We start from the raw sequence: 14557 nt of genomic DNA, 5'->3' as shown, positions 1-14557 counted from the left end.
ATATATATATACACATGTGAAAAAATAAATCCGACCACTACGATACCCATGCCCAAATTTGATACGACCGCAAAGGGTTAATGTTCCAGAGTCTGAAACCGCTAAAAGTCGAGGGTTCTCTCGTCACAAAAGTATTCTTCACAAATGTTCTCAATTTTACTTTGATCGTTTACTTTTTGGAAATTGTGCGCCTTACACACGAAAACGTGAAAAACATGTTTTAGAACATCAAAACGTTCCATTGAATGAATGATTGAAAATTGAAAACGTACGTTAAAACATAAGAGGCTCAAAGGCAAGAGCAAGTTTCAATCTAGTTGATGTCTATCTAAAAACTACCGAAACTACGATAAAAAGAATACTAATCAAGCAAATGGAACCAAATGTGGCATGTGAAGAATTTAGGGTGCGACTGCTGCTTATCGATCCTCCCCCAACAGCTCCCGCAGATGAGTGTGGACACGATTCGACCGACAGTAGTCTGGCTGACACAATGTAGTTATGAAGAAATCAAATTATCTAAAATCTGTCAGTGTTCATGTGTCATATGAAGCGTCCCATACCAGAAAAACAAAAAGAAGAAAAAACGAAGCAGTGGACCAAAATAAATATGAAAAAAATTATAGGAGTTTGTGTCCAAGATACGACCGCATTGTTGACGTAGAACTACACTGTTATTTTATATAAGTCGCCATACATTGGTGGCTTGAAACTGCTAGGAATATAAACACTTCTCAACATTTTGCGCTCGAAAAAAGTTGCATTACTTTCTCATGCTCGAGAGAAACGCAGCTGTCACCCTCAGTGGAGGAAGTTTTGCTACTGGCAAGCGAAACCTAATCACATACAAAATTCCAGAATGACATTTACTTCTTGGTGACTAAACAAACGAAATAAACTCTTTTTGTTAATAACAATCTCGAAAACAGTAGCAATGCTTCATTATGATTAATATTAGCGCAAATGCAATTCTAGTTGAAGGCAGTTTTGCGAATCCATTCAAGATGCTTTGTGATGCCCCAAATAATTTTCTGGCGCACAACCTTAACACCTGCTTCGCCACAATGCCAGTTTAATGCATGGATGCATTCTCAAAGGCACCAACGAAGCCCTTATGATGACGAAAAACCAACAATGTTAACAGCTTGGAAAAAAAACTGAATTATGCCACACAGCTTGTACACTGCTGTAACACCCATTGATGCGAATTCGCTGATGAGTTTGTCAAGAGCGACCGCCTTCACCACCAGCGGGGGTGCTTGATTTTGGTTGCTGCCTGGCGTTTACATTTTCGACCGACGCTCCGAAATCGCCTACTTCGCTGTTGTTCGATGCGGTGTCACACTCGCGAAGGCTCGATTCAGTGCGAGCGCTGTTCACTGCACCAACATCGCAATGCGTTCGTTTTTTGCAGGGCTCGAGCCAGCCTTCCTCTTCTTCTTGCTCATCACACACTACGCGAAGCGTCAAATTTATGACGCGGGAAAAAAAACACACGATACGAATAACGCGAAAAACGAACAGAAAAATCAAACGACGATATCAAGTTTGGATTATCACTGGTGGGTTCCAATCTTAGACCGAAGCGCAGCGAAAGCAAAGTGAACTGGATTGCTCAACAGTCCGATGCCGAATGAAAGTTTGCCTCAGCGAGATCCACTGTTTATACTCTAGGCAAATATTCCCCTTCATTCTTCTACTTTTCCTTTGTTCACGGAGACTTTAAATCCTACGATTTCCCCTCCGTTGGTCGTCGATAAGTTGTTCGTTATTGACAGCTCTGTTCGGGAAATCACACAAATGGACAGAACATGTGTATAGGAAAATGGAAACGCTTAAAGTTTTCATGAATTTTAACTATTTACAAACCAGGGGATTCTTATGTATAGTATATTAAACAAATCTTACGGAATTTCCGATTCGTTCCGAATCGCCAAAATCCGTTCGCGACAAAAATAGTTATATACGTTAACTTTATTTCATAAAAACGTGACCTGTTTTCTGATTTGACACCCTTAATGAAAGACGTAGTTCTACGTCAAAAACTAATATTTAGTTCATCAAATATATGCTTAAAGTGTAGGAGAAGATTATGAAAAATATTTATCAGTGTATGCTAAAAATTTTAAAAAATTTAGCAAAATTTCTAAATTCTATAGGCAGCATGTTGGAAGGTGATTCGTTTGAAGCTAATCGTTCAGTGCCATGTGACGAAACGTCTGTCGTAAGAAGAAGTTACTGTGAGTGAATTTGATATTATTTCGTTGTTTTTGATATGCAACTGTTTAAAACATTTTGCAGCGTTCAACTGTCAAAACTTGACATAAAACTATTCGTCTCCGTGATATTTCTCCATAAAATCTCTTTCAGTAAGGATGACAGGGTCATTTGACCGAGTTTTTCAACTATCCACAACCATTAATGAAATATACTGATGCGGTGACTTCATGACGGCAGACGCACAGGTAGAATTTTACGGATGAAGCGCCTTTTTATAATTAATTTGTTTGTAGGGATTCTTGTGGCCGGGGAAAGTTCTTATGATAGTTCGAGACCCCTCCCCTCTGTCTAGGGGGGGGGGATCTGCCATACAAATGAAACACAAATTTCTGCATAACTCAAGAACTAATCAAGCAAATGGAATCAAATTTGGTATATGGGGGTTTTAGGGGACAATAAATTTTTTTATGAAGGCTTGAGGTTATGCAGCGACCTATCCCTTAGGGAGGGGGAGGTCGCTGCATAACTCGAGTCATTTTGCTATATCATATATAACAAAACTCGAGAAAGGAATTGTTCGATTCAGGGCTATCTTTATTCTATCATATTTTCTGTATCAAAAATTCATTCCAAGCAACGGAGAAACATGTTATTTGCAAGTGGTTGAAAAATCTTGAACGAGAATTGTGTCTGGAAATAATCTGATAATATGATGACGAGTTTTGGTAGAAGTGCTTGGAATTTTATAGTAAAAGGTAACTTTGAAGGGTCGATTAAAAGATCAGTCAATGAACAGTTCTGCGATTGAACTGCGATGAACGTGCGCTTAGTAAACGTAAATATATATAATAACAAAAAATAAATCAAATTATCTAAAATCTGTCAGTGTTCATGTGTCATATGAAACGTCCCATACCAGGAAAACAAGAAGAAGAAAAAAACGAAGCAGTGGACCAAAATACGAAGACGGGCGAGACCAAGTTTGCCGGATCAGCTAGTATCACATAAACTTGGAGAAATACGCGGCTTGGACTAAAACAAATTAATTTATTAATGGCTGAATGCGCAAAGCATAATCCCAGAAAGTAGGCATAATGGTGCCAATGAATCGATTTTTGATTAATTTGTCGGCTGCTATTTCTGTTAAAGAGTCGAAACGGAAACCGAATCTGGATATCGATTTAATTTTACAACAACTGAAGTATTGTTGAATAAATATAAGTGATGATAAAAGGATTATAAATGTTATGGAACAGAATGACTTGCTGCTTCCAGAATCAAATAATGTTTTTTAGCCATGATTTAAGATTTTTTTTATATCACTATTCAAACAGAGTCGTATGACCATTTCGACATGTATGTTCACTCCCCCAGTCGCAAACCGTACCGAGGGCAAAACATGTCCAGTTCAAGGAATATGATTTAAAGACAACATAAGTTTTCCCGTTATTCAGTGACTATTGCTGTTTTCACCAACAGCTGCCTCATCAAATGGCATAGCACAAAAGTGGTGCAAAACCAGAGACTAAACTGAAGCTCTAGCGCACAGTGAAATGAGAAACCTACGCGTCGGAGCGAATGCCACTGATAACAAGTGCATACACTCTCCCGGCAAAGGGAAAAAAGTGCAACGGATCGGTTTGCAATTGCACTCATTACCCGCAGCAAATGCACCGCCGCCACCACAACTTTCCATCGGTGCCTAATCTCGCTCAACACCTCCGTGTCGGCAAATTGCGTTTCGATTTCCTCCGCATGAAAACATACCTTTTTTGAAGTCCCAGCTCGGTCCGCAGTAATCCCATGGGGTGCTCACGAAAAAAAACTCCTTTTCTGGGAGTTGCCAGTCAGCAACAACAAATACAACACGTAAAAATTCGATTCTAATCATCACTGCAACACACGACAACCTCCGCTTATGATAGCCATCTTTTTCTGCTTTCTTCCAGGCCCATATTCTGAGACGACATATTTTTTCACAGCCCGATCCTCGCTGATAAACAAATTCAATAAAAGCACACAAACTCCGACCTTATCAGCGAACTTCATTTCACTCTTGCACCGCAGCAGTACTTTTGCTCACTTTCATCCTCAATAATATTGCACTGGATCTCCTGGAAATCCGCAGATTTTCCGATGAATTCAAATACCGTCGCACATCTAGAGCTGTCAGTTCGGATCGCTTTGCTTCATCACATAGTCAGCCCAGCACAAATAACACACATTATCCCTTCTCCACCCTCTATGCTATGCGCTGTGTACGATGATGGCCAGACGACGAACAACATCGTCTGGCGGAGCGCTGGCTGCGTGTGTGTGTGTGTGTGGGTGCTATCGCTGTATTTTCGTTTGCTTTTCCCTCATAGCACACGCACACAGTGGTACGATTTGACAGAAGATTTTACCAAGGCGCGTAGAAGTATATCCTAAGGTGGGCCAACTTGCTAAAACCACTCTTCAGCCATCTTGGAAGTCTACTGTGTTTTGTTTGTAAACAAAACACAATACGCTAGTGCCGAAGCTCGTTCCTGATCAGTCTGTCTCTTTCACGCTTCAAGCAAATAATTCCCCTTCTGCTTTCTTCCGTACTGTTTTCATTTACCGCTCCCCTAACCAACTTAGTGACGAAACGGCCTCACCTAGTACCATAGACCCGTCTTGGATTTTACGAGGGCATTAGGAGGGGTCAATAAATGAAACGCTCCATAAAAGTGTAATACACATCCTTTTTGGAATTCGCAACTTCCAAGCAGAGTTTGACTTTTAGAGGAAACACAGGGTGTTAGGTTAATCAGAGCAATTATAATATATAACAGAAAGTTATAGAATCCTTCTATGCATATTGTTAAACCTCAATCATCGGGCTTTAGTTGTTGTAGCTTAAAAACAAAGCTGTTAACCTAGTTGCATTTGAAAACTGAAAAAAATCCAATTTTTTTTTACATTTTGGTTATGCTTGCCTTTAAATTCATTGTAACTTAAAAACAAGACTCGGTTACTTTATTATCTAAGTTGCATTTGAAAGATCAGAAAATTTAGAAATAAATTATTCCATTCCAATATCCAGTCAGTGTCATTGAGTAACTTTTTGTTAATGATGTATTCTAACGATGTAGATGTATTCTAACGAAAAACTGGTGAACGTTCATCTTCGTTACAGCTTGGCTGTAGCAACACGGTTCGGAGCTGTGTAGGAATAACAGCTCGGTAGCAGTATGTTCGTAGATTCCCCGATCATCGCCCATCAAATGCAAGTGAGTAATTAATAAATCGGGCTTTCGCATTTATTACATTTGGTTTTGATTCAGGAGCCTTTACAACAACGCAACGCCGGTTCCGTGAATGAACATAACTTTTAATGACATATTAATCAGAGAAAATTACGACATTATTTAAATTTTTTCGTCACATTTTCACTTTTTGAATTTTATTTACATCCTGTATTCCGTTTATCATAGTCCTACGTTAAAAACAACATATGGTACACTTTATATTTCTGTATTTCAAGACAGAATCAGTGATTAAATTCTCCTGGGGAAAGCAATCAGGTGGTTGATAGAAAAATAAAATCAGAGCAAAACTTAGTTGACGGTCGCCAGCCCAGATAAAGAACAAGCATTGGAAGTCGTTCCCTCGCTTATGCATCTCACTATGGATAGGTTAAGACATTAAAACGACATTAAACGCGATTGTATGCCCATTTCGGGCTTCCGAAAGTATACAGCCCTGCGCTGACAACCGTTTGACATAGCTGTCAACCAAAGCGTCATATCGTTAGTTGAATGTCTGCCATTTTACAATATGGATCGTTTTAGCATCGCACAACGTGTTAATTTTGTTAAATTATACTATAAAAATGATGAAAAACCGGCAAATGTTTTTCGAGCATTACGGACGGATTTTGGTCGTCATGGACGGCCTACAAGGCACACAATCGCTAATGTAGTGCGTAAATTCGAACAAACTGGATCCGTAGCGGATATTGTGAAACCTGTGCATCATCGTAATGTGCGTTCGGCCGAAAATATTGCTGCTGTTGCTGCCAGTGTGGAGGATGACCCGAATGTTTCGATTCCACGGCGTGCTCAGCAATTGGGCTTGTCAAACACATCATTGTGGCGAATTTTGCATTTGGACTTGCACCTACATCCATATAAAGTCCAACTGGTACAAAAATTAGAGCGTGGTGACCATGGAATGCGTCGGGCATACGTCGATTGGGTGAACGAACAACAGCAGCAAAATGCTGAATTTTCGCATCAAATTTTCTTCAGCGATGAGGTACATTTCGAGCTCGGTGGCTATGTGAACACCCAAAATTTCCGTATATGGGGATCAGAAAATCCACATGTGATTGTTGAGAGGCCATTGCATCCGCCAAAAGTCACTGTTTGGTGCGCATTATGGTCTGGGTGAGTCGTCGGTCCGTATTTCTTTGAAAATGAGGACGGCGAGACGGTAACTGTGAATGGTGAGCGCTATGGCCGCATGTTAACCGATTTTTTTTGCCACAAATTGAAGATATGGATACGGATGACATGTGGTTTCAGCAGGACGGCGCCACTTGCCACACAACACGACCGAACATGGCCATATTGCGAACGAAATTTGAGGGACGCATAATTTCACGTTTTGGTGATGCCAATTGGCCGTCCAGATCATGCGATTTGAACCCGCTAGACTTTTTTTTGTGGGGTTATGCGAAAGACCGTGTCTATTCCAACTCTCCGCAAACTCTTGAACATTTGAAAGACAAAATTCGTGAAGTTATGACCGAGATACCGCCCCATATGTGCCGAAAAGTCATCGAAAATTACCTGTTCCGGATCAAGGTGTGCGAGGAAGCCCTAGGTGGACACTTGAATGATGTTGTATTTCACACATAATGGCACAAACCAAACTTTAATTTGAAATAAAAGTTTCATCGAAATTCGAATTCTAAGTGTGTTTTATTTCAATTTACTTTCGGAATTTATAGTTGGAAAACCCTGTATTCGCGATTATTAGTTCCGCGATAAACTTTTGAAAGACTTTGAAATATAACGACAAATTAAATACAGCCCAAAATAGGCTCAGCCATCAAGATAGACAGATGCTGTAGTGCTTGATGAGCTTCTGGAATTTACCGGGTGACGTGGGCCCATCAATCCATAATCCATATATATATATATATATATATATATTTATTTTTTTATTTTTTTACAGGGTTTTCCATTTCGGGCTTCCGAAAGTATACAGCCCTGCGCTGACAATCGTTTGACTAAGCTGTCAGTCAAAGCGTCATATCGTTAGTTGAATGTCTGCCATTTTACAATATGGATCGTTTTAGCATCGCACAACGTGTTAGTTTTGACAAATTATACTATAAAAATGATGAAAAACCGGCAAATGTTTTTCGAGCATTACGGACGGATTTGAACTGATTGAGCACTAAAGAGGACCTGCGAATTAGGAATTTATCGTAATTCATGTTAAATTGACGTTAATTTTGTGAAGGAGTGAGAGTTTTTTCATCAGGTTCTATAGTTATGAAACACTGGAATTTTAGTTTTTTTAATGTTTCGCGCCTGAACACAACAATAAAGATGAAATAGTCGGTCTTATGAATTGTAGGAAAGAGATGTGGTACAAATAAAAATAAATAAACATTCACCGGATTGAGTACTTAATTCATAAGCGTAAAGAAAAAGAAGAAAAATATACCCCTAATATCTCCCCTTGTATTTCGATGGGCGGGTGAAACGAAAGAATATCGTCGGGAGGGAAACATAATGAACGCCGCTATATAAACGGCGCGCAATTTCGAGCGAGCTCATTCTTAACTTGGATGCAGAAGAACACACAGTGGAAAGCAGCAAAACCAACTTTTCGGACATTATCCACGGGCACAGCAGCAGCAACAGAGGAACCGACCATTTGGACAGTAGCGGAGCACACATCGGACAACAGCAGCAGAGTTCAGTCGTATAGTAGCGGAGCGTACTTTTGGGACAGCATCAGCGGAGCACACATCGAGCAGCAGCAGCAGCGGAGTACTTTTCAATCGGCGGAAGGAAAATCGTAACCAGACAGCAAATATGATGTCCGGATACGACAATGGCGCAGCAGATAGGAATGAAGAACCTACTGATAAAAGTGAGTTCTCTGAAATATCAAAATTTTAGGAAAGTGTCTTAACCATAGAATTTCTATATGTAAAGACTCCGATTGTAAAGGCGGAGTACCTGTGAAAAAAAAAATGGAACTATGATTGGAAAGGCATAGTAGAGACTCCGATTGAAATGGCGGAGGACTCTTTTATTCGAAAACTATAATGGAGAAGATATAGTTTTTTTTTTTAGTAGAGTTTTAAATTAACTAAAATGGAGGAATATAATTATAAAATTCTTATAAGTAAAGAGTTCTATTTTACTAGCGGAATATTTTTTCACGCAAACGAACTATGATTGGAAAGGCATAGTTGAAAAAAAAAAGAGAAATTTGAAACATCAAATGTGAATGTTGTTTTGATGAAATATGATCTGTACGTAAAGTAATTTAGTGTTATATTTACAGAAACAAAAAAAGAAAAAAAGTCTCGGAAGCTGAAGATGAAGATTTTAGAAATGAAAGCAGAATTGGAAAGAACACGTATGGAAAACGAGCAATTAAGTCATACCCTGGCTTCCATTGAGCAGAATGATAATTTCCTCGAGGCAAGATCAAGCACGATACGTGACGAACAGAACAACGGTAACGAGACACTGCTTACTACAATGAACAACATATCATTGAGCAGTCTCAGCATCCCGATATGCGCCCCCACAGCAGGAGATACGGAAATTAATAAGAGATCATACGATCACTGGAAAAACGTGCTGAACGCCTCTATGAATTTGATTCAAGCCATCGATGAACCAACCAAAATGGATTTATTTCGTATAAAAGCAGGTCCATCACTTCTAGAACTGTTTGAAGGAACTGCCACGCAACCAGGAATGCCAGATGAAATTCTTCTTCCATACTCGAACGCGATTGCTCGATTGGATGCCTATTTTGGTTCAAGAGCATATATTTTGTCGCAACGCAGCAAGTTGGCCAATATGGTACAAAAGACGAACGAACTTAACATCGAATACGTGAACAGAGTGGCAGCGGCCTCGAAACTGTGCAATTACAAAACAGATGAAATATTCGAAGCAATTTCTCGTACGATAACTAGAGGATCAACTGACAGCCGTGTCAGAACGTTAGCTTTTCGGGTCCTAACTGATGGTGGGACGCTGAATGAATTGATTGACAAAGTACGAAATCGTGAAGTTGAACTGGATAATGAAGATGATTATCGTAGACTCCATCAACCGAGTTCGGCCAGAGTGGCAGCAGTTTCACACCAACCAAATGATTATGGTCAACGACGTCGGGTTCAGAACAATTCTTTGAGGGGATACAGCGGTGGTCGCGGCAGAGGAGGTTTTCTTCACGGTCCCGTGAGAAATCAAAGGGTCAGCCAATCTTGTTGGAGATGTTTAAGTGCTTATCACACTCCGGATAATTGCTTCCATATCGATAAAGTTTGTCGCAAGTGCGACCGTCGCGGACATTTGGAACGAGCTTGTGAAACAAAGCAGGAGTCTCAGAAACGACGATGGGCAGGTGAAGAAGCAGGTCCTTCGAGCAAGGTAGCAGTTGTCCAGAAAGCGGAAGAAGATAATGAGCAAAAAAAGGTAAAAGAAGTTGACACTGAAACATAAAAATAATTTTTAGATGTTGAATTATATTTTCGTGAACAGAGAAATAACATGAACTAAAGAATAAAACTATTTCAAAATGAATTAAAACGGTTTTCTTTTTTCATAAATGCAACCATTACAGGTATTACAGCCATCTGAAAAGAAAATAACCGATATAAGTAAAATCGACTTTTGTGTCCCAAACGATGAGACTGGATACGTTGCGGCATATGTTGCAGGAATAAAAGTTCTATTTTTCATAGATTCGGGTGCACAAGTTAATACTATTACTTCAGAGTCGTTCGATACTATTCTTCGAGATAAAAACGCTAGACAGAGTATTCATGAACTAAGTTACGATTCGGACAAAACGCTCAGGGCTTATGCTTCACAAGGAAATATTCATGTAGTGGCTACGTTTTCGGCTGAGCTGTTTGTTTCGAAAGAAAGACCAGTGACTATTGAAAAATTTTATGTCGTTCGTGAATCGAGAGCCCTCCTCGGGCTCAATACTGCTGCAAGATACAGTTTGTTGGTGGTAGGCATAAATGTACCAGTGGCTGGAACTGCGGAATCAGACTGGCGATGCGAATTTGCTACAGTACACAGCATTCTAGGGGCTCACGTCGCAGAATTTCCGAAATTCAACGTACCGGCAGTTAAATTACGTTATGATGATTCCATGCCGCCTTCCAGAAATGTCTACACGCATATTCCAGTAGCATTCAAGGAGTTAACTAAACAAAAATTAATGGAACTGCGAGAGTCCGGTATTATAGAAAAAGTAACAACGGATATGAATAAAAGTTTTTGCTCTTCATTGTTGGTTATTCCAAAAGGTAAATCAGATATTCGTCTTGTCATTGATTTGCGTGGACCAAACAAATGCATTTATAGAATGCCATTCAAGATGCCAACATTTGAAGCAATTTTATTTGAATTGCACGGAGCGAATTACTTCTCCACGATAGATTTAACCAACGCCTTTTTTCACATTGTCCTGGACGAAGAATCACGACATCTTACAAATTTTTTTGCGGGTGAAGCGCTCTACAGATGTTGCCGATTGCCTTTCGGACTTACAAATGCCCCTGATATCTTTCAGGAGGTTATGCAAACCATAATACTTGCCGGATGCGAAGGAACTGTTAACTATTTGGATGATATTTTGGTGGTCGGACGAACGAAGGATGAACATGATCAAAACCTGCAGAAAGTTCTCAAAAGGCTGGAAGAGCATAACGTAAAAATAAACCATGAGAAATGTTCTTTTGCGCAACAAGAAACAAAATTTTTGGGTTTCAAATTGTCGAATAGAGGATGGCAAGTTGATGTAGAGAAAATAGGTGCAATCAAAAACTTCCGAAAACCTGAATCACAAGCAGAGGTCAAAAGTTTCCTAGGCTTAATTACCTTCATTGAACGATTCATTCCTCAGCGTGCAGATAAAACTCGTTATTTACGAGAATTGGCGAGTGCTAACGACTTCTACTGGAATCAGGACTTGGAGAATGAATTTAACTACTTGAAGAGCACAGCCTGTACACAGATAAAAGAATTGGGATATTTTTGTCGTGAAGATGTAACAGAGTTGTATGTAGATGCATCGCCTCATGGCCTAGGAGCCATTTTAGTTCAGTATGATGCGGATTATAATCCACGCATAATTTCATGTGCATCAAAGACGTTGACACCGACTGAAAAAAAATATCCCCAAACTCAGAAAGAGGCATTGGCAATGGTATGGGGTGTGGAGCGCTTCCATATGTACCTGCTAAACATATATTTCACAATCAGAACGGACGCGGAATCGAACGAGTATATTTTCGGCGGTTTACACAGAATAGGAAAACGAGCTGTTTCAAGGGCTGAAGCATGGGCACTACGATTGCAACCGTACAACTTTAGAGTTGAACGAGTTCCAGGACATGAGAATGTAGCTGATGCGTTATCCCGATTGGTCACGGAGTCACAGTTTGCTGAACCTTTCGACGATACTACAGAGAAACATATGTTGTATTTTCTGGACACAGGTACAATGGAGTTTACATGGAATGATATTGAGGTTGAGGCCGAGAAAGATGTTGAACTGATTTTAGTACGTGAAGCATTGAAAAGTGGTCGATGGGATAAGACATTTAGAAGATATGAATCAGAAACAAAGAATTTAAGAGCTATGGGAGCATTAGTTTTTATTCGAGATCGAGTGATTTTGCCCAGTACTCTTCGGAACAGAGCACTCCAATCAGCACACGAAGGACACATGGGAATGGTTTCTATGAAAAAGATTCTACGAAATTACTTCTGGTGGCCAGGAATGGCTAAGCAAGTAGAAAAATTTGTAGAGAGTTGTGAAACATGCGTCAGACTTTCACGGAAAAATCCACCTGTACCTTTGACGAGTCGTGAGTTGCCGGAAGGGCCATGGGAATTTCTTCAAATTGATTTTTTTTCATTCAAAGATTGTGGATCCGGAGAATTTTTAGTAGTTGTAGATACCTACTCGCGTTATCTTCACGTCATAGAAATGAAAAACATAGACGCAGAGAGTACGAATGATGCGCTGGGCAAAATGTTTCAACTGTGGGGATATCCGCTGTCAATTCTCAGTGATAATGGGCCTCCATTCCAAAGTGAAAAATTTGTTAGGATTTGGGAGGAAAGAGGTGTGAAAATTCGAAAATCAATTCCATTGAGTGCTCAATCAAATGGAGCTGTTGAGCGCCAAAATAAGGGAATTAAAGACGCTTTAGCCGCCGCGAAGATTGATGGAATTAATTGGAAAGTTGCTCTTGAAAAATATTTGCACATGCATAACAAGGTACGTCCACTCTCGCGGCTCGGTGTTACGCCGTTTGAACTACTTGTCGGATGGAAATTTAGAGGAACATTTCCGTGCTTGTGGGAAACAATCGATCCTGACCAGCTTGATCGAACGGATGTACGCGAGAAAGACGCTTCGTCTAAACTATGTAGTAAAACGTATGCTGACACAGTTAGAGGAGCAAAAGAATCGGAGATAATAGTTGGAGATAAAGTATTTTTAGCACAAAATAATAAGCAAAAAGGGGACCCAACATTCTTGAAGGATCGTTTCACAGTTCTAGCAAGAGATGGACCAAAAGTTATTCTGCAAAGCAGCAGAGGTGTACAATATTCGAGAAATGTTCAAGATGTGAAGAAAGTACCAATTTTTTTACAAGAGATAGATAACACAGAATTATTGGATACTGGTGAGATGCAATTTTCAGAAATGTGTACAAATAATAATGTGGTAGATTCTAATAGGTTTAAACGTACAATGAAGAAACCTTCTCGTTTCAACGATATGGTTTTATACAGCATTTTTGATTAGAGAGTACAGGTGCGTGGTATTGTAGGAAAGAGATGTGGTACAAATAAAAATAAATAAACATTCACCGGATTGAGTACTTAATTCATAAGCGTAAAGAAAAAGAAGAAAAATATACCCCTAATATCTCCCCTTGTATTTCGATGGGCGGGTGAAACGAAAGAATATCGTCGGGAGGGAAACATAATGAACGCCGCTATATAAACGGCGCGCAATTTCGAGCGAGCTCATTCTTAACTTGGATGCAGAAGAACACACAGTGGAAAGCAGCAAAACCAACTTTTCGGACATTATCCACGGGCACAGCAGCAGCAACAGAGGAACCGACCATTTGGACAGTAGCGGAGCACACATCGGACAACAGCAGCAGAGTTCAGTCGTATAGTAGCGGAGCGTACTTTTGGGACAGCATCAGCGGAGCACACATCGAGCAGCAGCAGCAGCGGAGTACTTTTCAATCGGCGGAAGGAAAATCGTAACCAGACAGCAAATATGATGTCCGGATACGACATGAATGAAGATAGTTATTGTATTCTATATTCTATACTTCAATTTAACCGACATCTTACATTTCTGTGGAAACTCAGAAAAAATGGGTGGTTCTATAGTTGTGAAACGCAGTGTATTGTTAAATGATCAAATTTGGCTGCATAGTGAGACAAGATTAAATTCAATTTGTTGAATAATATTTTCGTTTTTTCCCGAAATTAATTTTCAAAATGTAATTTTTTCCGATAATGGATAAGGTTGATGTGTACTCAAGTTGAAACGTCACATGAGAACACCAAATCATTTTTACTTATAAACATTCTATTTTTTTTCCGAACAATTTTTTATAAAACATATTTTATTTGACTATCACAGTTTGACTTCAATTCAAATTGATTTCAACGATTATCACAAAAATATAAAATAATAAGATGTGCATTTATTTACTATACTGTGTTTAAGTTTGTGGTACTCAATTATTCAAATAGACAGTCTTACAACAAGAGAACATTACTGAATAATTCGATATTTTTATACACTTAGTGTGATTTTCTAATTTTTTTTAACCACCATTGTGTAGCACTATTAAATACAGAAATTGGATTATCGTATCACAGCTATCTTGAAATGAGAGCGAATAATATACTGTTAGTCGTTTACCTGTTTAAACCCTATTTTCTGGTACTGCATATCTACCTAAATTGATCTACATGATTCTGTGCTACACTATTTCACCCCCTCAACATGAAAACTCCTAGAGCGACCCCTCGTTAGCAAATTTGTT

At 39.4% G+C, this 14557-nt stretch overlaps 1 protein-coding gene across 6 annotated transcripts in view; it reads right to left on the bottom strand.

Moving 5' to 3' along the window:
* Window positions 1–4500, bottom strand: part of LOC129776121 (tyrosine-protein kinase hopscotch) — a 72238-nt gene extending 67738 nt beyond the window's left edge. For 2 of the 6 annotated variants that reach the window (XM_055781539.1, XM_055781538.1), the window contains exon 1: window positions 3988–4500. The gene's annotated coding sequence lies outside the window, so the exon portion shown is untranslated. The remainder of the gene's footprint in view (window positions 1–3987) is intronic. The other 4 variants (XM_055781540.1, XM_055781537.1, XM_055781543.1 and 1 more) reach the window with 4 other exon arrangements.
* Window positions 4501–14557: the final 10057 nt, after the last annotated feature.

The sequence above is a fragment of the Toxorhynchites rutilus genome, chromosome 3, assembly GCF_029784135.1.
Source record: "Toxorhynchites rutilus septentrionalis strain SRP chromosome 3, ASM2978413v1, whole genome shotgun sequence".
Taxonomy (NCBI): domain Eukaryota; kingdom Metazoa; phylum Arthropoda; class Insecta; order Diptera; family Culicidae; genus Toxorhynchites; species Toxorhynchites rutilus.
Note: the sequence above shows the minus strand (reverse complement) of the source record. Positions and strands in the feature narration are given on the sequence as shown.